Source organism: Bos taurus, chromosome 17, assembly GCF_002263795.3.
Source record: "Bos taurus isolate L1 Dominette 01449 registration number 42190680 breed Hereford chromosome 17, ARS-UCD2.0, whole genome shotgun sequence".
Taxonomy (NCBI): domain Eukaryota; kingdom Metazoa; phylum Chordata; class Mammalia; order Artiodactyla; family Bovidae; genus Bos; species Bos taurus.
This window is the reverse complement of record NC_037344.1, coordinates 64423310-64448674: the sequence shown is the minus strand read 5'-3', so window position 1 is coordinate 64448674 and position 25365 is coordinate 64423310. Positions and strand designations below refer to the sequence as shown.

At 48.4% G+C, this 25365-nt stretch overlaps 1 long non-coding RNA gene across 1 annotated transcript; it reads left to right on the top strand.

Moving 5' to 3' along the window:
• Window positions 1-42: 42 nt before the first annotated feature.
• On the top strand, window positions 43-21855 carry LOC132342635 (uncharacterized). Its single transcript, XR_009491100.1, has 4 exons — window positions 43-128; window positions 13530-13710; window positions 15208-15314; window positions 19848-21855. It is a non-coding gene; the product is annotated as an uncharacterized lncRNA (long non-coding RNA).
• Window positions 21856-25365: the final 3510 nt, after the last annotated feature.

Sequence of the window (25365 nt, the reverse complement as noted above, 5' to 3'; positions counted from 1 at the left end):
GCAGAGGAAGGACTGGAACAACTTCAGGGCAGGCGGAGGAGACCTTCACGTTGATTCAACCTCCTTTCGTAAAGGAACAGCAACCCAGAGGATGCCAACTGGGGAAATTTCTACAAGAAAACAAGAAAGTTAGTCCAGGACTGACTTCAGGACCATGGAAAGCTCCCTGGGGAGCTAAAGGTTGTGCTGAGAGGGAGGAGGAAAAATCAGGCCAGTTCCTATACCTTATCCTCAAGGGGGACAGTATGCTGTATTTAAGAATGCCAAACCACAGGGAGGAAACTTTATTGTTGATTTCACAGTTCCTCAGAGTGTGTCCCAAGGGATGTGTCAGGCTGTACCTGGAGCCTCAGTCCTTCCAATATCTGAATCACTTTCTGCAGAGCAGAGGCCTGTATTGTGTATTTTAACATCCCCGCCAAAAAAATAATTCTGATGTACATCAGGCTTGAAGCCAACTGATCTCACCCACATTTTGGGGGTGAGAAAATGGATTAGGCAAGATGATGGACATTTCCCAAGTTTAAGAAAAACATAGGTTTTTTTTTTTTGGCTGCATGAGGCAGTGCATGGGATCCCCTAACCAGGGATTGAACCCTGTGCCCCCTGCATTGGAAGCATCAGCATGAAGTCTTAACCACTAGACCACCAGGGAAGTCCCCATGTGCCAAGTTTAAACAGCAAGTTGGAACCAGAACTGGACCCATGTCTCCCCACTCCAAGATTTCTCTAAATCCCCCAGCATCACTTTGGATCCTACCTCCAAGACCTGTGTTGGAGGCCCCAGAGTCACGGAGACAGCCGGGCCTTTGATCATCTCTGAGTTCTCTCCTATGATGCTTATTCTCCTTGGGAGAGGCAAACCATCTTGCTCCCTAATTCACATCCTTGGATCCTAACACACACAAATACTCGAAACATGTTGATGAATTAACTAATCAGTTCATGGACTGATGAACCAATGAATCAGTGCTGTTCACCAATGCAGGGTGATATCTCTTAGTGGAGCTATAATAATAACTCACATTTATTGAGCAAGTACCATATGCCAGTTACAGGACTAAGAAACTGACATTCATTGGCTCATTGAGTTTGCACAATAACCTGATGAGTCAGAAACTATTATCATTCCCCCATTCAAAGATGAAGAAATGCAACTTGGAGAGGTTTAGTAGCTTACCCCCTGGGCACACAGCTCATGTGGCAGAGCTGGGATTCAGACCTAGGTGTGCTGGATCAAAAGGCTAAGTTCCAAGCCACATTCTCTGCCTGAACCCAGGAAAAGTAGCTTGTCCTTATGAGTGGCTCTTGGGTACCAGGAAGAAGGTTAAACAAAACAAACAAACAAAAATTCATTCATCTGTGGTATATTTGGTCAGTAGCCAGAGCCTCTGCTTGGGGTTTACCAAAGAGAGGTAAAATTCACCCATTCATTTGTTCATTCAGTCATTTCTTCATCCTGCAAATACTTGTTGCCGTTGTTATTCAGCCACTAAGTCACGTCCAGGTCTTTGACACCCATGGACTGCAGCACACCAGGCTTCCCTGTCTCCTGGAGTTTGCTCACACTCATGTCCATTGAGTCAGTGATGCCATCCAACCACTTCATCCTGTGTCATCCCCTTCTCTTCCTGCCTTCAATCTTTCCCAGCATCAGGGTCTTTTCCAATGAGTCGGCTCCTTGCATCAGGTGGCCAAAGTACTGGAGCATCAGCTTTGGCACCAGTCCTCCCAATGAATATTCAAGGTTGATTTCCTTGAGGATTGACTGGTTTGATCTCCTCGCTGTCCAAGGGACTTGTAAGAGTCTTCTCCAGCACCACGGTTCAAAATGTTTGTTAGTTACCTGGTATGTGCCAGACCCTGTTCTAGATACTGTGTACAGAACGGAGCAAGATAGACAAGGTCTCTGCTCTAGTCGAGGGAGATGATCAACGCGTAATGAACTAACAAATAGGTATTAGAGTACCAGGCAGGGCTGAGTGCTCAGAAGAATAGAGCAGGGTCAGGAGCTAGAGAGTGACAGGTGCTGCTGCTGCTGCTGCTGCTGCTGCTAAGTCGCTTTAGTAGTATCTTATTCTGTGCAACCCCATAGACGGCAGCCCACCAGGCTCTCCCATCCCTGGGATTCTCCAGGCAAGAACACTGGAGTGGGTTGCCATTTCCTTCTCCAATGCATGAAAGTGGAAAGTGAAAGTGAAGTCGCTCAGTCGTGTCCAACTCTTTGCGACCCCATGGACTGCAGCCTTCCAGGCTCCTCCGTCCATGGGATTTTCCAGGCAAGAGTACTGGAGTGGGGTGCCATTGCCTTCTCTGAGAGAGTGACAGGGCACACAGGAAAACAGCAGAGCGCCGTTGACACAGAGCAGCTGTGTCTACAAGAACCCCAAACCACCAGCTGAAACATAACATGTCAGGCAACCCACTGTTTGGCATCAAAACCACCAAACCTTCTGAGTGATCTTCTCCACTGGCCTGATTTATGTTGTCTTATTTTTCTCCTCTCTTTTAACACAATTGTCCCTGGGTAGATAGGAATAGAACCTGAGGGCTGGAGGCTATGACTGCTGCTCCGTTCCCTGGCCCAGCCTGGGGCTTTCTTCTGGTGGAGACTGTGGCTCTTTGAACAGTGCAGATTACCAGGAATGCCCGCTCAAGTCTCAGAAGGAAGAACAGACGCCTGGCTGTTGACAGCTGTGTTAGCTTTGGGGCTCTCTGGACGCAGGTAACAGAGGCCTTCTACATCTAATGCTAGGAATGAAAGGGGGCTTGGGTACAAGGATACAGAAGTGTTTCAAGGAACCCGAGGTGGGACACGCCAGGACCCAGGGGAGGCAGGAAGCCCTCCAGATGTCCAGATCTCAGGCTGTTTCTCTCTTGGCCCCTGGGATACCCAGTTTGTGTGATGGAAGAGCAGATAGCTGCCTACAGCTCCTAAGTTTTCTAGTTTTGATCAAAGTCATCCTCTGACACTGGACCTTCTTAGTCCTGATGCCAAAATCCCAGGGAAGCTTCATGCTCTAATTGGCCCAGCTGGAGCTAGGGGTGCCCCACCCCCTTTGGCCTGCCAGCTCTGCCCAGAGAAGGTAGAACTTCACTGAATAAATATGGCTACTTCACTCAGTCGTGTCCGACTCTTTGTGATCCCAGGGACTGTAGCCTGCCAGGCTTCTCTGTTTATGGAATTCTCCAGTCAAGAATACTGGAGTAGGTAGCCATTCCCTTCTTTAGGGGATCTTCCTGACCCAGGGATTGAACCCAGGTCTCCTGCATTGCAGTCAGATTCTTTACCATCTGAGTCACTAGGGCACTAGGGAAGGATACATATCCGAGGGACCCTGTGCATCAGAGGAGCAGCAGGGGTAGTGGTTTTCAGGAAAAACGGTATCACAATCAGAAGCTATGCAGAATCGCATGCCCTTGCCATGACAGTGATACATCCTGGAGCCTAGAAACAGAGAAAATGTGTGCTGTGAGGGTTGAGTGACTTGGTCAGGGAAGAGTATGTTGTCGGTCCTACGTGGAAGCCAGTGATGGGGGTGAGAGAGTTCAGCTAAACCCGTGAACTCTGAAAAGTACCCAAAACTCCACTCAGGAGTCATTGAAATGGCCTCCATAAAGCTGTGAGGCAGAATTATAGATCATCATTTTAATTGAGTGAAATTGCTATACATTAATATTCATGATTATTAGCGCAGCTAATTTTCCTCTTTATAGAAAGTGAGTGGGGGATCATATCAGCTGCTACTTGCTTTCTCTCCCCTAGATTTCTGTGGGGGAGGTGAAACAGAATAAAAAGCAAGGCTCTTGGAACCAGCCATCAGTTTCTGAACACTGGGTAATTATGAAGGATTTTTAATTACTTTGACCTCTTAGCGGGGGCTATAGAGAAGCATCTTATGAATATAAAAGACAGGCTCCCATGAGCCTCTTGGATGGGCTCCTTTGGCCAGATCAAAGCAGGTTGTCTCAATGGGAGCAGCCCCCATCTATTCCTCTGTCCCGTCGATCTACTAAGGGTGATCATAACAACAGCAATAATAATAATTGCCGTCGGATCCTAAGCAGGACGAGGAGGGCATTGGCATGAGGTTAGGGTGACCAGGACATCCATGCAAAGTAGGTGTGGCGGCTGTAATGGGAGAATTGTTTTGTTGATCAAACAATACATTGAGGATAAGAGCAGTCAGATTTCTCACCACCAGAGAAGAAAGTTACAAATACAGAGAGAAAACCAGCGTGCACTCCACAGTGATGGGTTAGAATCAGAGGTATTAATGTGACTTCACGGTTTTCAATACATAGGACAAAAAATCTAGAAACACAGGTGTACGTAGACATGTACACGCGTATATGCATGTGTCTAGAATGTGGGTTTGATTTTAAATCAACGCAAAAATCCTGGACATGGTCTCATTCCTTTTCTCAATGTTACTGATTGATTTTGGCTGCACTGGGTCTGCATTGCTGCATGGTGGTTTTCTCTGGTTGTGGCGAGAGGGGGCTACTCTCCAGACGCGGTGCCCCGTGCTTTTGCGGTGGCTTCTCTCGTTGCAGAGCGCAGGCTCTAGGGTGCGTGGGCTTCCGTTGCTGCAGCACGCAGGCTCCGTACTTGTGGCCCATGGGTATTGCTCCTTGTACCATGTGGAGTCTTCCCGGACCAGGGATCTAACCCAGGTCCCCTGCAGTGGCAGGTGGATTCTTAACCACTGGACCACCAGGGAGGTTCAACCTCCCCTTTTCCTGTTATTTCCGTGTCTTCCATCGTAAGCCTCCCTGACAGTTGACACCGCAGTTACCCAACAGAACCTTCTGCAGCGATGGAGATGCAGTGGGTCTTGTGCTGCCCAGTAGGGGAGCCACTAACCACACGTGGCTGGTGAACACTTAACAGGTGGCTGGAGCAGCCGGCTGACGCAAGTTTTCATTTTATTCCCTTTTACCATTCAGGTATGACCTCAATCAAATGCCTTATGACTATACAGTGGAAGTGAGAAATAGATGTAAGGGCCTAGATCTGATAGATAGAGCGCCTGGTGAACTATGGACGGAGGTTCATGACATTGTACAGGAGACAGGGGGTTAAGACCATCCCCAAGAAAAAGAAATGCAAAAAAGCAAAATGGCTGTCTGAGGAGGCCTTACAAATAGCTGTGAAAAGAAGAAAAGCGAAAAGCAAAGGAGAAAAGGAAAGACATAAGCATCTGAATGCAGAGTTCCAAAGAACAGCAAGGAGAGATAAGAAAGCCTTCCTCAGTGATCAATGCAAAGAAATAGAGGAAAACAATAGAATGGGAAAGACTAGAGATCTCTTCAAGAAAATCAGAGATACCAAGGGAACGCTTCATGCAAAGATGGGTTCAATAAAGGAAAGAAATTATATGGGCCAACAGAAGCAGAAGATATTAAGAAGAGGTGGCAAGAACACACAGAAGAGCTGTACAGAAAAGATCTTCACGACCCAGATAATCACGAGAGTGTGATCACTCCCACTCACCTACAGCTGGACACCCTGGAATGAAAAGTCAGGTGGGGCTTAGGAAGCATCACTATGAACAAAGCTAGTGAAGGCGATGGAATTCCAGTTGAGCTATTTCAAATTCTAAAAGATGATGCTGTGAAAGTGCTGCACTCAATATGTCATCAAATTTGGAAAACTCAGCAGTGGCTACAGGCCTGGAAAAGGTCAGTTTTCATTCCAATCCCAAAGAAAGGTAATGCCAAAGAATGCTCAAAGTACTGTACAATTGCACTCATCTCACACACTAGGAGGAGAAGGCAATGGCAAGCCACTCCAGTACTCTTGCTAGAAAATCCCATGGATGGAGGAGCCTGGTGGGCTACAGTCCATGGGGTTACCACGAGTCGGTCGCAACTGAGCGACTTCACTTTCACTTTTCACTTTCACGCAATGGAGAAGGAAATGGCAACCCACTCCAGTGTTCTTGCCTGGAGAATCCCAGGGATGGCAGAGCCTGGTGGGCTGCTGTCTATGGGGTCGCACAGAGTCGGACACGACTGAAGCGACTTAGCAGCAGCAGCAGCACACACTAGTAAATTAATGATCAAAATTCTCCAAGCCAGGCTTCAGCAATATGTGAACCATGAACAGATGTTCAAGGTGGTTTTAGAAAAGGCAGAGGAACCACAGATCAAATTGCCAACATCCGCTGGATCATCAAAAAAGCAAGAGAGTTCCAGAAAAACATCTATTTCTGCTTTATTGACTATGCCAAAGCCTTTGACTGTGTGGATCACAATAAACTGTGGAAAATTCTGAAAGAGATGGGAATACCAGACCACCTGACCTACCTCTTGAGAAATTTGTATGCAGGTCAGGAAGCAACACTTAGAACTGGACATGGAACAACAGACTGGTTCCAAATAGGAAAAGGAGTATGTTAAGGCTGTATACTGTCACCCTGCTTATTTAATTTATATGCAGAGTATATCATGAGAAACGCTGGGCTGGAAGAAGCACAAGCTGGAATCAAGATTGCCAGGAGAAATATCAATAACCTCAGATATGCAGATGACACCACCCTTATGGCAGAAAGTGAAGAGGAACTAGAGCTTCTTGATGAAAGCGAAAGAAGAGAGTGAAAAAGTTGGCTTAAAGCTCAACATTCAGAAAACTAAGATCATGGCATCTGGTCCCATCTCTTCATGGCAAATAGAGGGGGAAACAATGGAAACAGTGGCTGACTTTACTTTTTTTGGGCTCCAAAATCACTGCAGATGGTGATTGCAGCCATGAAATTAAAAGACGCTTGCTCCTTGGAAGGAAAGTTATGACCAACCTAGACAGCATATTCAAAAGCAGAAACATTACTTTGCCAACAAAGGTCCATCTAGTCAAGGCTATGGTTTTTCCAGTAGTCATGTATGGATGTGAGAGTTGGACTATAAAGAAAGCTGAGCACAGAAGAATTGATGCTTTTGAACTGTGGTGTTGGAGAAGACTCTTGAGAGTCCTTTGGACTGCAAGGAGATCCAACCAGTCCATCCTAAAGGAGATCAGTCCTGAATATTCATTGGAAGGACTGATGTTGAAGCTGAAACTCCAATACTTGGGCCACCTGATGCTAAGAGTTGACTCATTTAAAAAGACCCTGATGCTGGGAAAGATTGAGGGCAGGAGGAGAAGGGGACGACAGAGGATGAGATGGTTGGATGGCATCACCGACACAATGGACATGGGTTTGGGTAAACTCTGGGAGTTGGTGAAGGACAGGGAGGCCTGGCGTGCTGCAGTCCATGGGATCGCAAAGAGTCAGACACGACGGAGCGACTGAACTGAACTAACAAATTTGAGTGCAAATAGCCACATGTGGCTAGTCGCTGCCACATTGCACAGCTCAGCTCTAGCAGCTGGAACAAATGCAAGGGCACATTCCTCTGGAATGGACACTCTCAGCCAGCTGTCCTTTGCCATGTGAACCGAGCCTCCCCCACCCCCAGTCCCCGGGGTCACCCACGGGGCTTGTCTCTCTTTGGTCCTGTTAAAGCAGTCCTTCACAAAGATGCACAGTCATTTTAATGAGAACATACAGGGCTAAATTGCATCTCTGTCTTTCTCGTCTCCTGACACAGTTATCACTCTAATAAGATTGTCCCTGGCTAACCCATTTTCTCGGCAGCTGTTCTAAAAAGCCATTTTCTGATGGAGCCGTGTCTTACACAAGGCGGTGGTGTGGGATGGGAGAGCGCGAGGCACAAAGCCAGAGGGATTTAGGCCCATTTTCTCACCTCTTTGGGGACAGCCAGATAATATAATCAAGCCAAAGTCCATTTCCCTAACGCCTGCTGCGCGGCCAACTGACCAGCACCTGTCATGCTCCGTTCTAATCGGCGATGCTGCCAGCCAACAGCACCGTGGCTGTGAGAGGCAGGCCTAGGCCCCTGGCCCCTCCAGAGTGAGCTTTCCCTTGCCTTTTATGAAAAGTGAAAGCAGAGACCTGCTTCTTAAAAGGTGAGCAGAATTCATTCTCTAATATGAGAATGTGGGAGGAATCTCCAGCCCAATCCATGGCCTGGAAAGCCCTTCAAGTACAGACACAAGTAAGCCTAGCAGAAGTAATTCTTTCTTCTATCCCTAATATCCATTCGCATGCCATGGCCTCTTAGCTTCAACCTGCAACTGACTCATGCCTTTCTCCTCAACCGAACACTGCTATTCCATCCTCTCTCACCTCCAGGAATGAAATAACCTTCTCAAAAGTCTCTTTGCTTGCGTTGTGCTCCCTAGCAACTCCCTTCCAGACCACCAGGAGTAACTGTAGCAGGCAGGACAGGCCACATTATGCTGCAGTAACAGTGATCTCCCAAATGAGTTACTTCTAATAGTCAGATTATTTCACAGTTGTGCCCCCATTCAACTAAGACCTTGGCTCCACCTCCCCACTTGCAAGACGCAGTCTCCACCTCGAGGCAGAGGGAGACTACACCTGGAGCATGGTTTACCAGCAATCAAATGGTCCCAGCCCAGAAACTGTGACTGCTGTCGTTTCTGTCCTCAACTCATTGGGCAGAATTGGTCACGTGACCCTGCCCAGTGACAAGGGATTGGTCAATGCAGAGGGACTAGGAAGTGAAGCCCTATGCTGTACCCTAAGTGCAGAGAGAATCTTAGCACTGGATGACATCTTGGAGATGATCGAATTCGACCTGCCTTTTCCATGAGCAGGGAAACTGAAGCCCAGAGAGGAGAAGTGGATTACTGACGGCCACAGAGCAGGGTAAAGCAGACACAGAGCTTCTGCTTCAAATCCAGGGCTTCCTTCACCCATCGTTAAACATTTATGAACAACCTACTAGGTGCTGGGCACTGCTGGACAGATGGAAATTGAGGAAGACTGGCTGAATGTCCGCTCTCACCAAGCTTCCAGCCTGACCAGGGAAGCAATAAGTAAATGGTCAGTTTCAGCCCTGTGGGATAAAGCTGGGCATACACAGTGCATAACCCTGTTTATTACAACAGTGTCATCATTTTGCCAAGGATCACATGGCCAGTTCATGGACATTCCCTAAAAGACACACAGCTCAAGGCAAGGAGAAACTACACAGTGACCTCTGTAGGACACCCGTGAGCGATCTGATCTCTTCTTTAGTTATTTCCGGCTGTGCTGGGTCTTCAGTGCAGTGCATAAGCTTTTTCTAGGTGTGGCGAGCGGGCTCTACTCTCGAGTTGCGGTGCTCGAGCTTCTCATGGCGGTGGCTTCTCTCTATTGCCGAGCTCGGGCTCTAGGGCACTCAGGCTTCAGTATTTGTGGTGCACAGGCTCAGTTGCTCCATGGCACGTGGGATCTTCCCAGCCCACGAATTGAACCCATGTCCCCTGCATTGGCAGGTGGATTCTTAACCACTGGACCACCAGGGGAGTCCCTCTCTGATCTCTTAATACCTAGAGTAGGGAGAGGTCCCTACGAACATCTCACCAGCCAGGCAGGGCAGGGCTAATCCAGCTTTCCCTTGATCTGAGAAAATAAAGAACCCAGGCATTCTGTGTCACAGGGCCAATCTACATTCATTTCCAAAGTCTGGGTGACTCACTTTCTCTTCTGGGGTTAAACAAAGTGCTGGGGTGCAAGAAGAGGATCACCCCACATCCATCAGCACCCTTCGGTTGCTGGCAGTGGCTTGCCAGGGAACATAGTATATGCTCAGTAAATCCTGGTGAATGAATGAAAATAGAAGGAAAAGCTGAAACTCCATGTTCCAGAGGGCAGCTCAGGGAGACAGAGGGGACATATCATAAGTGCAGAAACTAATGGGACACATTTGGGTCATCTCCCTGAAGATGAATGAACTCTGGTTGGTGGTGTGTTGTTGTTTTTTTGTTTTTGTTTTTTTTTTTTTTTGGTCTTTGTGTTCAAGATCTAAATCCCAGGGAGTCGGCCCCTGTTGCCCCACCTCCAAACCAGTATCCCCTCTTGTCCTTAATCGATGGTGACAGCGGACACTCTCAGTGGCCAGCACAGGTGGCCTGGCCCCTGCACGTGTGCGAGGCTCCGCGGCTGTCTTCCGTCATCTGCGTGCATTTCTTCACCTCGGGGGCCTCTGGGCACACACGCAGCAGACAGAAGTACTGAGACATTAGCCCTCTGCCAGGTTCCTCCCACAAGAGGCAGTTAATTTGCCCTCCCCCACCACCGATCGTGAGCTTGGTCATGTGACTCTCGTGCCAACAGGATGCTAGTGAACACGCCACAGGCAAAGACTTAAAATGAGCTTCAGCCATCGGCAGGAGAAAAGAACGCCCCCGATACCCTGCTGGTGCCTGGTGGCCAAAGGCGTGGAGCAGCGCAGGCCAGCCGGGCCACAGCTGACTGCACCACGGATAATCGGCTTGAGTGAGACGTGGACGGCCAGGCGGTAACCACCGCTTTTCAGCGTGGTTGCCATGGATATGGGACTGATGCTTCAGGACACCTGCAGCGGCACATCCAGGCTTCCTGGAAGATGGGGGCCTTCCATCTGGATATCCAAGCTCTGCCCACAACAGCTGGAACCCCCAGAGTGGTCTCCGAGCTTCAGTCCTGCCAACCCCTCACACCCAGCAGCCCAGCCAGGGCGGTGAGGGCAGGTTTCTGGGGCAGCAGTGACCCTCTGTGCCTCTTGGCAACATTGCATCTGGGTCTCCTCCCACCACCTGCCAGGATGGAGGAGACAGGAGGCTGAGAAGGGCCACACGGCTTCCCTTGAAGACTGTGAGACAGGCAGGAATCCGAGTGCACGACCAATGCTCCCTAGGGCCCATCACTGTCCCAGGTGAATCTGACAGTGAAGGGGTGAGGACCCTGCAGTCAGGACGGGTCAAGGCTCTCGAAGTCCAGAAGGCAGGAGGCAGCTGCCAAGGGTTTGCTGAACATGAGCCCTGGCCACACTGAGCTCTGGGGCACATTAGTGAGCAAGAAGCATCCGGAACCACACCTCCTGGAGTCTGTAGTCCAGTGGGGAAGAGTGACCACAAACAAGAAACAGCCAGGTCCAGATTTTGATGAGTATGACATCGTTCCCAAGAATGCAAGCTCTACAACCAGTCGGCTTGGATTCAAATCCCAGTTCCAACTCTTATGATCATGTCACCTACACTCTCTATGCCTCAGTTTCACAGTCAGTAGAATGGGAATTTAACAACCATGGAAAAATAGTATTTGTCCCCTAGCAGAGTTGGAAAAATTAAATGAGATAATACATGTAAAGCAGTTAGCAGAGTGCATCAGACATAGTGAGAGCTATTTTAGCCTTAGCTATTCTCATCACTGCTATTTTAAATGCTGTAAGGGAGACAAATTGATGAAGGGAGGAAGAAGGAAGGAGGAAATGCGTTTAGTTAGAGTGATCATGAAAAGCTTCACCAAAAATTTCCTTTCAGCTGAACTCTGAAGGATGAAGCAGATGGGTCAAAAGCCTGGAAGAAAGAGGGAACAGCAAGTGCAGAGGTCCTGAGGTGGGATAGAGTGGGATACTTCTGAAAAACTGACAGAATGGACAGGAGGGGCTGTGGATGGAGCACAGTCAGTTCCTCCAGCTCAGGGGCCTTTTCACATGCTGTTTCTTCCCAAAACACTTCTCCCCTCCATGTCACCACCCTCACCTCCAGCTCAAACCCTTTCACCACTGAACTCCTACTTAAACTACATTTGCCAGCTCAGAAGTCACTTCCTCACAGAAGCCTTCCTTGATTTCCCAAAGCAGGTCATAATTATGTTATACCTATATTAGTTTGCATGGGTCATAACAAAGCACCCCAAACTTGATGGCCTCAAACAATAGAAATTCAATCACCCACAATCCTGGAGGGCAGAAGTCTGAGATCAAGGTGTCAGCAGGGCCCTGACCTCTCTGAGTCTCTAGGCAAGAATTCTCGCCTGCCTCTCCCAGCTTCTGGTGGCTCCAAGTGTCCTTTGGACTCGGCCTGCATCACTCTGTCCTCTGTCCCTACCCTCACGTGTCCTCCTCCCCTTCTCTCGTGCTCTCTCTGAAATAGTTATTTATGTATGTATTTATTTGGCTGCACCAGGTCTTAGCTGCAGCACTCAGAACCTTTCGTTGTGGGATGAGACCTCTTAGTTGCGGCATAGACATAACTAGTCCCTAATTGTGTACTTTCCTAGGCAGGGAACCAGATGTCTAGGAATCGAACCTGGGTCGCATTGGGAGCTCAGAGTCTTAGCCACTGGACCACCAGGGTAGTCCCTCCCCTTCTCTCTTATAAGGTCACTTGTCATCGGATTTTAAGACCCACCTGGAAAATCCAGGAAAATCTCATCTCAAGATCTTTAACCTGATTCCATCTGCAAAGACCCCCTACTTTTTCCCCCAAATACATTCTCCTTCAGAGCTTCCTGGGATTAGGACATGGACATATCTTTGTGGGGTCCCCTGTTCAACCCGCTCTTCCTTTCCAGATCATCTGGAACGTCCCCTCACTCCCTTAATCACGGTTTGCACTTGTGTGTTTACTTGCGGAATCATTTGGCCATGCCAGTGAGGAAGCTGGAGGCAGCAAGAGAGCAGGTCTCCCAATCTGTGCTGCTCACTCCCAGCACCCAGCACACAGCAGGTGCCTGCCAGGGGGTGGTTGAACCCACGGGCCGCTGAGCCCCCCAGCTCCTGGCGGATACCTCTTGTCAAAGACCCAGGCTGGAAGCCATCAGCGGGGCCTCCAGCCCGCACCAGGCTTAAAATTTTACAGCCTCATAAATCCCATGGCTGGCGGCGTGATTAGGATTGAGTCAAAAATGCAAGAAATTTAATTTCCCGATGCGCAGCCTACAGCACCTTGTAAACTCACCCCCCAAACCAATAGCCATAAATGTTTGATAAAACACCATCCAGGTTCCCATTTCCCAGAAATGGTTCCTGGGCCCAGGGAAATAGCCACATTCAGCCCTAGCTCAATGGGACTTGGGTGTCGTAATTCATGTTTGGTAGAGCGCTTCTTAACGGCCTGGGCTCTTTGTGGCCGTATCAATACCGAAGACGTTCACCCAGCCATTGCAGCCAGCAGCAGTGGCTTCAAACAACACGAGGTCAAGGAAGGTGGCGGTGGGCTTTGTGGCGCTTCAGGCTCTCATCCTACACCCACGTCCTGGATCTCACTTGACCATGGCACTGGGTCAATGAGAACAGCAAAGCAAGAACTGCTGGCTCCGTCTAATGGAAAGTGAAGCCTGGAAGGGGAACTTTGCCAGCTTAGGGAGCTCATCAAAGCCCTAGGACCCCACCCCACATAACACATTTGAGAAGCCAGCAGCAGCATTCCCTGAGCACGCGCCAAATCAGAATGGCCTCCCACTTCCCATCACGCTGCCTGAAATGCTACCAGAGAGACCCATTTCTCTCTGTCTTTCTGTCTCCAAGATGCGTCTTTGACAAACGCATAAAGCCGGGGGAGGAATTACAGCCGGGCTTGTTTATAGATGGGTACAGCTAGAGAGGCAGTGAACTATCACTGGGTAGCTGTACAGATAGGGAAACTGAGGCCAGGAATGGAGCCGTGACCGACTTTTCTACTTTTACAGGGGGATTTGCCGACCACAGCCTGATCACAGAGACGACTTGTTTGGGGAATGACATCCAAAGGGCAACAGGAGCCCAGGCTCAGAGAGTGCCAACTTCCCCAGCTTGCCTGAACTCGGATGAGCCAGCAGGAGCCATGAGGACCACAGTGTGACCCATACTCTAGCCCAGACCCCGCTTCCAGTAAGCATCTAAAGGTTTCAGCAAGCCTTAGGCATCTCACTGGTGAGAAGGGAAGAGAGCCTCGTATTTCGCCCTTAAGAAATGGGCGTTGACATCTCTTTACGGTATTAGAAAAAAAATGCCCAGCCAAAAAATAAACCACCACTTTTATTTACAGTGTATTTCCCAGAACTCGGAGAAATGCCGGGCTTTTCTGCATAGACCTCGGACCAAAGCATCGTTTATCACAATACATCATACTTTATCGCGCATAAAACTCTCCCTACCTTATAAAAAAAATACAAGGAATTGCTCACTCTTTACATAAATTACTTAAGAGCACCCTGGTTGAACACATCATTTTGAAAGGATTTCCATTACTGGGAAGAACTGTGTCTACCAGTGGTGGTCTTTGCAGAGGCTTGGGGACCAATTAAAATGGGTACGAGAGAAGGAACAGACCGCGCTGTGAGAAACAGCCCGTCCCAGATCAGCCCAGAGCAGAATGTGTTGTTCTGAGTACAAGATAAGTCACCTTCTTACTGAGTTCAGTCTTTCAAGGTGAGTGACAGAAATGGGAGCAGTGTTGTCAACTACCTAAGGGCAAGGACTGTATCTAGTTTTGCTCATCACTGTATTCCTGCCACTTTACAGATGCTCAGTAAATATGAGCTGAAGGAGGAGGGAGGGAGTCTGTACAGAGTGCAAATATAGCTGTTATCTACTGCTATAATAATGCTGTGTAACAAACATCCCCAAACCCCACTGACTGAAAACAACTGCGCTTCCTGTTACTGCTCACAAGTCTGCAGGTTGGCTAGCAGGTTTGACCTCAGCCGACCTCACCCATATGTCTGGTGGTCAACTGGTTGTCGGCCTCAGTTGGTACAACCTGGTGCTCTCCTATGTGCCTCTCACATGCACGTGCCTTTCACATTCTGGCCTGGACACATTTCCAGCTAGCCCAGACATGTTCTCATGGTGACTACAGGAGCCCATCCGAGCCATGGAAATAGGCAAGCACTTTTTCCAGTCTGTTTTTGCTTTCTGCTTGCTAACATGCCTGCCAGTGCAGGAGATACAGGTTCGATCCCCGGGTAGGGAAGATTCCTCTGGAGAAAGAAATGGCAACCCACTCCAGTATTCTTGCCTGGAAAAGCCCATGGACAGAGGAGCCTGGCGGGCTACAGGCCACACAGGGTTGCAAAGTGTGGGACACGACTTAGCAACTACACAGCAACAAATGCTAACATGCTGCTGGCCAAAGAAAGTCATATGGTCCAGACCCAGAGTGGGAGGGGACTGAGCTTTAGAAAACGAATTTCATAAACACAGGTAGAACGTTAACTGGGACCATTAGTGCAACCAGCCTACCTCAGTAACGATGCCTGATTCCCACAACCCCCACCTCACCCACATTCAGTGATCTTACGCTCATTAAGAAATAGAAAAAGAAAAAAACAAATAGAAAACAAGACTGTACTGATCCTAAGCCCCCATCCCACCCTGTGTGCACAGAGGAAGGAGAACAGAGCTAGAGGACACCGTCCACAGACGGAGGAGAGGGCTGTCACGAGGAGCCAGCCCTATCGCACCCGGAGCTTGGATTGCCAGCCTCCAGAACTGTGAGTAAGATGCGTTTCTGTGGTTTAAGTTCCCCTTACCTCCTCCACCCCCAGCAGTCTGTGTCTTTTGTCATGGCAGCCCTGGCAAACTAACATAATACACAATTCCATTCGATTTAAAATATCGAACAGAGGCATGAAATAGAGAAATCCTTAACCCAGAGAAAGGCAAACATCCTGCATGTGTGTCGTGTTTTACGATTTGCCAAGCCCTGGGCGGCTGGGGAGAGGGACAGACGATGCCTCCATCTCTCACAGGAGAAGGCTGGGGCTCAGACAGGCTCAGGGACCTGCCCGAGGTCACACAGAGACAAGAGAGCACCAAGTCAGTCTGGGGTTTGAGAGCAGCCTTTCCAGTCTGTCCCAGCATCTCCCACCTTCAACCGGGTCTGTACCCGAGGAGGTGGGGCCCTGCATCCATCCAGTGAGACCCACCAGCCAGCCCCGGGGCCTCTTCTTTGCAGCCCCGCCCTCGGCTGCCGGAGGCTCTCCCCTGCTGCTTGCAGGGGCCAGCGCTGCCTGAGCGCTTCTCCCAGAAAGCCCTTAGCTGATGTCAGGGCCATAGTGTGGAAGCCCAGCTCTCTTCCTGGGATGTCACTAACCCGCCCGGGCTTCCCCCCCGGGGCTTTGCTGAGATTACACCTTGTCTGGTGTCCTTCCTGTCCTCGCCCTGCCTCGCTCACTCCCCTGGGACACACAGATCCTTGTCTCTGGGCCTTCTGGAAAGCCCAGCCCAAGACCAAGTCCCCTTGGCTTGATTGCCACTTGGGTGAAAGACCTCGGCTTTGGCCCCAGTCGTTGTTTCGTATGTAGATTCATTTGTATTATTTTTTTTTTAGATTCCACATGTAGGGGATATCATAGAGTATTTGTCTCTGTCTGACTTGTTTCACTCAGCCTAATAATAACCTTTAGGCCTATCCATGTTGCTGCAAATGGCAACATTCCATTCTTTTTTATGGCTGAGTAATATTCCATTGAACACACATATATCACATCTTCTTAAGCCAGTCGTCTGTTGATGAGCACTTGGGTTGCTTTCGTGTATCTTTTCAAATTCGTTTTCATTTTTTTTCTGGATACATATCCGGGCGTGGAATTGCTGGTTCATGTGGTAATTCTGTTTTTAGTTTTTTAAGGAAGCCCCACACTGTTTTCCATGGTGGCTGCACCAGTTCACATTCCCAAAGACAATGTACAAGGGTTCCCTTTCCTCCACATCCTCTCCAACACATATTATTTCCTTGGAAAAATATCTATATAGGTCTTCTGCTCATTTCTTGATTGAGTTGTTTGAGATTTTTGATACTGAACTGTTTGTATTAATGTATTCTGGAAATTAACACCCTCTCAGTTGTGTTGTTTGTAAATATTTTCTCCCATTCTGTAGGGTTTTTTTCATTTTGTTGATTGTCTCTTCTTTAATATTTATTTATCTGGCTGTGCCGGGTCTTAGTTGTAGCATGCGGGATCTGGTTCCCCGACCAGTCCGATTAGATTGCATTTGTTCATTTTTGTTTTTATTTCTTTTGCCTTAGGAGGCTGATCTAAGGAAATATTGCTATGATTTACGTCAAAAGAATGTCTTGCCTCTGTTCTCTCCTAGTTTTGTGGTGTTGTCCAACATTGAGGTCTTTAAACCATGTTGAGTTTGCTTTTGTGTACAATGCAAGGGAATCTTCACATTTCACTGTGTTCACGTAGCTTTCCCAGCACCACTTGTTGAAGGGGTTGTCTCTTCTCCATTGCATATTCTTGCCACCTTTGTCAAAGATTAACTGCCCGTAGGTGCATGGATTTATCCCTGGGCACAGTCACACGGAGGGTAGCCTGCACTCGATCCCCCAGGGAGGACTGGGGACACTGCAGCTGCCCCAGGTCAGAGGCGAGGGAGCTGAAGTATTTACGCCCCGCCCCCGACACCACACCTCTGTGTCATTGACTAAGGGCGCCCGGGGGGTAGGGAAACCTAAATTCCCAGCAGAATGGATTCTGGCAGCATGAGGGTAGTGTGCCAGTAAAGGGCACAGGTGCTGGTCGTTGGAGACTTCTGGAAGGCAGTGCATGTGAAAACAGGAAAGGGACCAGGGAGGTGCACAGAGCACTGACCGCGATGGCTGCGGAGGCATCAGGAAACGTGCACAGGGGTTTTGGGGTTGGCAGTGATTGGGGTTGGTGGTGGGGGACTGTTGGCCTATGACACCCAAGGACCAAGGATGCTAAACGCTGTACAATATCCGTCCTGGTCCCACACAGTGAAATGTTACTTCCAACCCCTCATTTGACAGGTGGAGAAACTGAGGCCCAGAGAGGGACAGTGACTTGCCCAAGGCCACACAGCCATAAAAGATGCAAAGCTGGGGAACCAGAACTCTAACTCGCTTCCCAGTAGCCCTTAAGTCGTAATTCCTCCTGAAATGTAAAAGAGAACGTTCTAAGCCCCAAGTGCAGAAATCCCTTCTGGAATTCTCGCAGGGGCAGCCAACCCCCTGTCCTGCCTGGGCACAGTGAGGAGAAACGAGACTTGAAGACCTCAGAAGCTAGTGCCCAAAGCAGATGTGCAAACACAGATAAGGGAGACAGAGTTTCCACCAGACAAATTCACACCCTGCTCAGTTTAGACATTAAAATGAACTAACTTAATTTCATGCCATATGCAAATCCTTACCAGCTGTCGGCTCTGTAATCACAGGAGACTTAATGTAATAACTAAACAAGAACAAAAACGCAGCGAATGCAGGCTCTGGGCAAGTCCATTGACAGCGGGTTTTATGTTCCTGGAAACCCAGTGAGCACACAGCATTCACGGGGGACAGCTGGAAGCAGTGATGTGCCCGAACTCCTGCCGTCTCTTTCAGAAAAGTGTCTGCAACGATAATAAATAGTGGCCGAGGACTGGTCTGGCCGCTGTGTACCCTGAGCCCTCGTAGACCGTGAACATCTCCATCGAGATGTCATGGCTGCTCTCCCGTTGTCAAGGTTCAGCTCAGTCCAGCCATCCAGATCGAGGACTCAGAGGAAACAAAAGTTGTCTTGGGTTCAGTGGATTTGAGTCCCATCTCCTTCCCCCCCTCACCAAAGGGGCAGGAAGATGGCTGCTTGGGGGCTGGGGTCAGGGCAGGTGGGCTTCCTGCCCAAGGACCCTGGTTCCTCTGGCTGTCCCAGCTCATAATCATTATAGCCAACATTTATCAAATGTTCACCTTGGGCCAAAAGCCAAGCACACTTCCTATGCATGGTCTCCATGTTCCCCAAAGCACGGAGGATGATTTAAGGTCATTGGTTCATTTATTCATTCAACAAACCTTTGCTAAGCATCTGCGGTGTGCCAGGCACTGGGCTGGAGCTCTGTCAGAAAGCAAAATACACAAAAATTCCTGGCCTTGTTTAAGAAATTTAATTTCTGGGACGATCACTTTTTAAGTACCATTATAGTGTATGGAGAAGGAAACGGCAACCCACTCCAGTGTTCTTGCCTGGAGAATCCCAGGGAAGGGGCAGCCTGGTGGGCTGCCGTCTATGGGGTCGCACAGAGTCAGACACGACTGAAGTGACTTAGCAGTAGCATAGTGTATGTTAGGGAAAACCCCTTTGAATCCCATGATGTCACCAATATCACTGCCTTAGGATGAAACTCTGTGTTTAAAGGATGAGAAGTCCAGTGGTTAAGACTCTGCCTTCCACTGCACGGGCTGTGGGTTCAATCCCTGGTCAGGGAACTAAGATCCCACATTTCATGGGGTACGGTCAAAAACTGGAAGGGAAAAAAGTAAATCATAGAACAGATGATTCAAGATGGAAGGCAGGAGGAGAAGGGAGCGGCAGAGGATGAGATGGTTGGATAGCATCACTGACTCAATGGACATGAATTTGAGCAAACTCCAGGAGATAGTGGAGGACAGGGGAGCCTGGCCTGCTGCAGTCCGTGGGTTCACAAAGAGCTGGACACGACTTAGTAACTAAACAACAACAACAAAATCATAAAACAGATGATTCACAGATGGGCTAAAAGCATGATGGGGTTTCTTCTCCGGTGTGTGCATGTGTGCGTGCTTAGTCGCTCAGTCGTGTCTGACTTTTGCAACCCCATGGACTGTAGCCCACCAGGCTCCTTGTCCATGGGATTCTCCAGGCAAGAATACTGGAGTGCGTTGCAGTTCCTCCTCCAGGGGATCTTCCCAACCCAGGGATTGAACCCGAGTTTCTGGCATCTCCTGCACGGGCACACAGATTCTTAACCACTCAGCCACCTAGGAAGCCCATTCTTTTCGCATGCAGTCCTGATATAGGTGTTATTGTTAGCCCCACTTTACAGCTAGAGAAACAGGCTTGGGCAGGTGGAATCAGTCGCCTGAGTTGCATAGCTGGGACATGGTGGAGTTCAGATTTGAACCCAGATCAGTGTTCACAGTCAGTGTTTTATCCACCAGGCTGGGCCAAGGCCATCCATCCGTGGCCTGTGTCATTCTGACACTCAGCTCCCTGCTGCCAGCGACCAAAATTCCCTTCACACATGGTTTGTATCTCTCGAAGGGAAACCTCATGGACGAACGTGAAGGGCCAGGGTTTGTGGCCTCAGAAGAACCTGCCTCCTTCCATCCATCTCCAACCCCGGTGGCTAATTTGGCAGCTGTACCTCCAGACATAGCAAATTGTTCTTAAAGAGAATGGAGATGCCTTTGTCAGAGAAACCATGGAGAAGCTTAAGGAAGCAAAGAAGAATAAAAACACTGAAAGGAACCAGTCACAAAAGACCACGTATTGTATGATTCCATTTCTAGGAATTGTCCAGAATAGAGAAATTTACACAGACCGAAAATAGATCACTGGGGGCTGAGGAAGGACAGTGGGGGAGAAATGAGAGTGACTGCTGAAGGGATGGGGGTTTCTTTTCAGGAGGAGTGATAAAAAGTCCTAAAATTGACTGTGGGGATGGCTTTACAATTCTGTGCTCAGTCACCTCTGACTCCCTGCGACCTAATGGATTATAACCCGCCAGGCTCCTCTGCCTAGGGGATTCTCCAGGCAAGAATACTGGAGTGGGTTGCCGTGCCCTACCTCCAGGGGATCTTCCTGATCCAGGGATCGAACCCAGGTCTCTGCATTGTGGGGATGGCTTTACAATTCTAAGTGTATTAAAAAACCATGGAATTGCATACCTTTAAATGGGTGGACTGTGCTGTGCAAATTATATCTCAGAAAGCTTTTTTTTTTTTTTTTAAGTTGCCTTGGCTCTAAGCTGATGCCTCTAATTCCTCTAAGAGCTCCAAACCCTCCACCATCTCCCTGATTAGGGCTGCACTCATTTCACAGTAATTTTTAACGAGCATTTCCTCAACACCTGAAAAAGAGGCTTTGATGTCCTCCAAAGGCCTCCTAGGAATTCTTATCTATTTGAAAGAGAGGAATGGGTTTTAAAAGCTTGGTTTTCTTGGCTAGCAAGGGACCCATGTTAATTCCCATGTCAACACGTTACTATGGCAACAGGAAGCTTTCACGGAGAGTTTTTAGGATGCGCCCAAAAGGCCTGCTCTCTGCACCCAGGTGGTCTGCAGCCTTCTACCCAGCATCTCCCAGGGACCAGATGCCTGGCTGATGGACGTGGCGGGAAGGGCAACCTGGAATCAGGTGAGGCAGGGAAATCTGAGGATGCAGGCGGTGGCACCTCAGGGTCCACACTCCATGCTGGTTAGTGGTCACCCTGAGTCACCATCACCGTGTGGGAAGAGGAGCGGGTGTTAGCCACACCTTTTAGAAGCTGTGATCTAAAGCAGGGTCTCGAGTATCAGAGCCGGTCTCCACATCGACATGACCATGTTTTCAGGCAGGAGTAGGCAAGGCAGCTCCTGGGGCCAATGAGAGTAACATGGCTAGAAAGCTTTCATTAAACAACTGGAGGAACGGCGGTTGGTAACTGGGATCCCACTGTTCTCACAGGTGGAGAAACTCACACCTGCAAAGACTCCCTGCCCAGGGAACCTGCAGTCCAAGCTGTCGGGCTGTTGGGCAGACCTCTTGGAACCGAGGAAGGGCAGGGGCCGTGGGTGTAGGGTCGGCAGCTTCCGAGATGGTCCCCAGTGATCTCCACTTCTCCATTAACCTTAGGTAGTCCCCTCCCATACTTTTTACCAAGTGTGGTCTGTGTTGTGACCAGTAGAGCTTGGCAGAAGTGACAGTGTGTGACTTCCCGTGTCTTAAGCTGCTAAGTTTAGGGGCTATTTCTTACGGCAATGGATAACTGAGATGGAACGGATCCAGAAATTGTCTTGAGAATAAAAGATGGCTTTTAAAGAGTTTTCCCTCCTTGCTCCTCACTCCTTTTCCCAAAGTACTTTTACCTGAGAAAGTGTTGTGTTGGTGGATAAGGAATCTAGAAACTTGGATTTGTGTCATGGCCCCGTCTTTCCTATCAGCCTCGGCTTCCACCATAAAATTGAGGAGTTCAAGTGTAACCTGTTGGCTCTGAAATTGTAGGGTCTCCTAGTGGTTAAAGGGCCTCCCTGGTGGTTCAGATGGTAAAGAATCCGCCTGCAATGTGGGATACCTGGGTTCAATCCGTGAGTTGGGAAGATCCCCTGGAGAAAGGAAGGGCCACCCAGTCCAGGATTCTTGCTTGGAGAATTCCATGGACAGAGGAGCTTGGCAGGCTACAGTCTGTGGGGTCCCAAAGAATCGGACACGACTGAGCCACTTTCACTTTCACTTTTCACTAGTGGTTAAAACTGTAACTTCTGAGTCAGGAAGACTGCTTGCAAACCTTGACTCTGCCACGTGCTTGCTGTGTGACATCAGGCTAGTGCCCTGTCTCTGAGCCTCCGTTTCTCCTTCCATAAAGTGGGTTTAAGGATATCTACTTCATGGCATCATTACAAAACTCCATTAAAATAATACATATAAACCACTTAGCACAGTCAGTGCTTAATGAATGGTAGTTGCCACTACTAACAATGAGATAATGTGACAGCTACAATTATTTCCTCTTCTAGTTAAGATGAGATGATTGATGAGATGGTTGGATGACATCACCGACTCGACGGGCATGAGTTTGAGCAAGCTCTGAGAGTGGATGATGGACAGGGAAGCCTGGCGTGCTACAGTCCATGGGGTCACAAAGAGTCGGACATGACTGAGTGACTGAACTGAACTAGTTAAGATACAGAGAGTTTGAGTGGTTGCTTCTGGTGGGGGATAGGAGTAGGTACAGCGATTGGCAGCTTGAGAGGGAGTTCCAGTAATCTCTCTCTCTTAAGGAGCTTGCATTACACTAGAAAATACATTAGTCAAAATCATCAATGGTAGGCCTAAAGATTTGTAATTTTATTGTGTTTTTTAAGTAAGCAAATATTGAATCCTAGATAATAATAAAAATCTGTTAAGAATTAAGGGGCGTTTTGGAGGACTTTATTGGTCTGCATATTAAAAAGCAGAGACATTACTTTGCCAACAAAAGTCTATCTAGTCAAGGCTATGGTTTTTCCAGTAGTCGTGCATGGATGTGAGAGTTGGACTATAAAGAAAGCTGACCACCACAGAATTGATGCTTTTGAACTGTGATGCTGGAGAAGACTCTTGAGAGTCCCTTGGACTGCAAGGAGATCCAACCAGCTCATCCTAAAGGAAATCAGTCCTGAATATTCATTGGAAGGACTGATGCTGAAGCTGAAACTCCAATACTTTGGCCACCTGATGCAAAGAGCTGACTCATTTAAAAAGTCCCTGATGCTGGGAAAGATTGATGGTGGGAGGAGAAGGGGTCAACAGAGGATGAGGTGATTGGATGGCATCACCGACTCAATGGACATGAGTTTGAGTAAACTCCAGGAGCTGGTGATGGACAGGGAGGCCTGGCGTGCTACAGTCCATGGGGTCGCAAAGAGTCAGACATGACTGAGCAGCTGAACTGAACTGATTGATCTGGAGCAGGCCTAGGGTAGGGGTGCTATTTACTTATTTATCTGGCTGTGCCAGGTCTTAGCTGCAGCATGTGGGATCTAGTGCCCTGACTAGGGATGGAACCCAGGCCCCCTCCACTGGGAGTGCAGAGTCTTAGCCACTGGACCACAGAGGGATCCAGTCCTAGTAGGGGTACGTCTTTAAAAGTTCCCCAGGTGATGCTTTGAGAAACTGCCAGAGAGAAACTTCAACACATGTGCCCTGAAAGTGGTACAAGAATTCCACTACAGTGCCGCTTGTAATAGAGAAAGATTACTTGTAACAGCAAAAGATGAGAAGCAATCCAAGTGCCCATGGACAGGTAAGTGGAAAATTGCTGAATATTATTTAGAAATACATACCTATGAATGAAGGCAAGAGGCCATGCATGAGTATAATAAGCTTTGAATTCAAGATAGTAGTTCCCCCTGGGAGGGGAAGGGTGTGTGGTCGGGGAGGGCCTTCATGGGGCTTTGCACGGTGCGTTTGTAATATGACATGGTGTTTCTTAAACTGGGTGGCAGGTATGCAGGTTATGCATGTGTTATACATGCATTCTGGGTGCCTGAAATCTTTCTTAATTTAAACATAGGTGTGCCTAGAAAAATATCAAGGGTAATTGTGCATGGGTGATTTTCTTCTTATTGTTTTTAACTTTACCAATTTTCTTACCTACCATCTTTCTCCCTTTATTTTTTTAAAGTTTATTTATTTATTTGCTTATTTATTTATTTTGGCTGGACCAGGTCTTAACTGCAGAATGCGGGGTCTTATGACAAGTGGGATCTAGTTCCTTAACGAGGGATCAAACCTGGGCCCCCTGCACTGGAAGCATGGAGTCTTAGCCACTGGACCACCAGGGAAGTCTCTCCTCATTGTTGTTTATTTGTGCCTTCTGTTACATCTATAATAATCCCATCTCGCTTTTAAGAAATAGTGTCATTGATTTGTTAACAAGAAAAAATAAGTTTAATTTTTTGAAAGTAGGACCTATGGCTTCCCCAAGAGACTTGCTCTGAGAACACTTCCTTGCATGTCTGAGATCCATTCAGTGGTGAAAATCAATCCAACACCGGATGATATGAGACGCGTCCTAAATCCAGGGCACGAGCCATCAGCCCAGGGACACCTACACGGGGTCTTCCAACTCCTGTCTCTGGGGTAGGAGGGGAATGCCTCAGAAACTGGGCCTGACCGCACTGAGCTTAATAAGAAGGACTGATCAGTAATCAGAGAGAAGGCCTGCTGGGGCCTCTTCAGCCTCAGGTTGTGTTAATCACTCAGTCGTGTCCGACTCTCTACAATCCCATGGACTGTAGCTCGCCAGGCTCCTCTGTCCATGGGACTCTCCAGGCAAGGATACTGGAATGGGTTGCCATTTCCTTTTCCAGGGGACCTTCCCGACCCAGGGATTGAACCCAGGTCTCCTGCATTACCCAGTCTTTACTACCTGAGCCACAGGGAAATGAAAGAAATCCAGGCAAAGGAGTAAGAGTGAGGAAAGAGTCCCAGCGCAAGAGAATTTTCTTTTAAATGAAGTCGAGTCATTCGGATTTCACCTCTGCCAGGAGGAAGCATTTGACTGCTGTTTCTTAAAGATGCATAAGGGCTTTCTGTTTTGTTTTGTTTTGCATAATAGACACATCTCCCAGGCAGCCACTTCCCAGGTTCTTTGTCAAGAGTCAAGGTAAGCGTTTATAAAACCGCACCATGGACCACGGGGAGGCAATTTCCACCAAACACAGAGTGCTTAAGATGGAGAAAGCCCACTTTTCAATGCTGCTTCAGGGACCATATTTTGTGCACAGCTGAATGTAGACAGAAAATTGAGTGGGATCTCCTGACGGGGGATTGAATGGAAGAAGCGATGACAAGTGAGGTGCTGCCCCCTGGTGTCCATAGACAGTAGTGCCTCCATTTGCTAAAAAGGTCTTGTGTGTGAAGGAAATGGCAACCCACTCCAGTGTTCCTGCCTGGAGAATCCCAGGGACGGGGGAGCCTAGTGGGCTGCCATCTATGGGGTCGCACAGAGTCGGACACGACTGAAGTGACGTAGCAGCAGCAGTGTTACCAGTAATTCTGTGTTCTCTACCACTATCTCCGCATACGTTTTAAAAGC